This window comes from Otolemur garnettii, unplaced genomic scaffold (assembly GCF_000181295.1).
Source record: "Otolemur garnettii isolate 467f Iridium unplaced genomic scaffold, OtoGar3 scaffold00179, whole genome shotgun sequence".
NCBI lineage: Eukaryota > Metazoa > Chordata > Mammalia > Primates > Galagidae > Otolemur > Otolemur garnettii.
This window is the reverse complement of record NW_003852574.1, coordinates 2,549,720-2,551,556: the sequence shown is the minus strand read 5'-3', so window position 1 is coordinate 2,551,556 and position 1,837 is coordinate 2,549,720. Positions and strand designations below refer to the sequence as shown.

At 45.0% G+C, this 1,837-nt stretch overlaps 1 protein-coding gene across 1 annotated transcript in view; it reads right to left on the bottom strand.

Annotated features, from left to right (window-relative positions):
* SEMA3F (semaphorin 3F) overlaps positions 1 to 1,837 on the bottom strand; it is a 40,739-nt gene that overhangs the window by 7,902 nt on the left and 31,000 nt on the right. The gene's annotated exons all lie outside the window — the stretch shown is intronic.

Below are 1,837 nucleotides of genomic sequence, written 5' to 3'. Positions count from 1 at the left end.
GCGAGTCTCCTGCCTCAGCCTCCCAAGTAGCTGGGACCACAGGCGCCCGCCACAACGCCCGGCTATTTTTTGGTTGCAGCCATCATTGTTGTTTGGTGGGTCTGGGCTGAGGATTCAAACCCGCCACCTTAGGTGTACATGGCTGGCGCCTTAGCCGGTTGAGCTATAGGCGCTGAGCCAGCATCAGTTTTCTAATAGCATGTGCTCACTTCATGTCTCTGTGTCACATTTTGATAATTCAAACTTTTCATTATTATTGTATCTGTTATGGTGATCTGTGATCTTTGATGTTACTATTACAATTGTTTTGGGGTGCCACACACTGTACCCACATAAGATAGCAAACTTAATGTGTTCTGACTGCTCTGATGACCACCATTCCCTTATCTCCCTCTCCTTGGGTCTCCCTATTCCATGAGGCACATCAGTATTAAAATTAGGCCAACTAATAACCCTATAATAGTCTGTAAGTGTTCAAGTGAAAGGAAGAGTTACAGATCTCTCACTTTAAATCAAAAGCTAGAAATAATTAAGCTTAGAGAGAAAGGTACATTGAAAGCTGAGAAAGGCCAAAAGGTAGGCCTCTTACACCAGTTAGCCAAATTGTGAATACAAAGTTCTTGAACAAAATTAAAAGTGCTACTCCAGCAAACACACAAATGATAAGAGAGCAAAACAGCTTTATTGCTGGCATGTAGAAAGTTTGAGTGATCTGGATAGAAGATGAAACCAGCCACATCGCCTGAAGCCAAAGCCTAACCTAGAGCAAGGCTCTCTCAAAAGCCAGGAAAGGTGAAGAAGCTACAGAAGAAAAGTGGCAGCTAGAAGAAGTTTGTTCATGAGGTATAAGGAGAAAAGCTGTCTCCATAACATGAAAGTGCAAGGTGAAACAGCAAGTACTGATGGAGAAGGTGCCACAAATTATCCAAAACAGGAGTGGGGTCCATCTGGCCTTCTAGGTCCTTAAGTGCAGCCTTTTGACTAAATCCAAATTTTATTTTATTTATTTATTTATTTATTTTTTGCAGTTTTTGACCTGGACTGGGTTTGAACCTGCTATCTCCGGCATATGAGGCCAGCGCCCGACTCCCTTGAGCCACAGGCGCCACCCCTAAATCCAAATTTTATAGAAGAAATCCTTTTTTGTTGTTGTTGAGACAGAGTCCTACTCTGTGCCCTGAGCAGAGGGCAATGGCGTCATCATAGCTCACCGCAACTTCAGACTCAGGCTGTAGGCATCCTGCTGCCTCAGCCTCAGGAAGCTGCTGGGATTACAGGCGTTCATTGGGGCACCTGGCTGGGTTCTTCATTTTTTTAGGAGTTGGGGTCTCACTATCGCTCAGGCAAATCTCCAACTCTTGAGCTCAAGCAATTCTCCCTCCTCAGTCTCCCACAGTGCTGGGATTACAGGTGTGAGTCACTGTGCCCAGCTAAATCCTTTTATTTTTATTAATATGTTTTTGTTCTTTTTTTTTTTTTTTGAGACAGAGCTAAGCTGTCACCCTGGGTAGAGTGCCGTAGCATCATAGCTCACAGTAACCTCCAACTCCTGGCTCAAGTGATTCTCTAGCCTCAGCCTCCCAAGTAGCTGGGACCACAGGCACGTGCCATAATGCCAGGCTATTTTTGGTTGCAGCCATCATTGTTGTTTGACGGGCCTGGGCTGGATTCAAACCCACCAGCTCAGGTGTATGTGGCTGGTGCCTTAGCAGCTTGAGCCACAGGCACTGAGCCTGTCTTTGTTCATCTCTTATTTATTTATTTATTTATTTATTTTTGAGACAGAGCCTCAAGCTATCCCCCTGGGTAGAGTGCCATGGCTTCACAGCTCACAGCA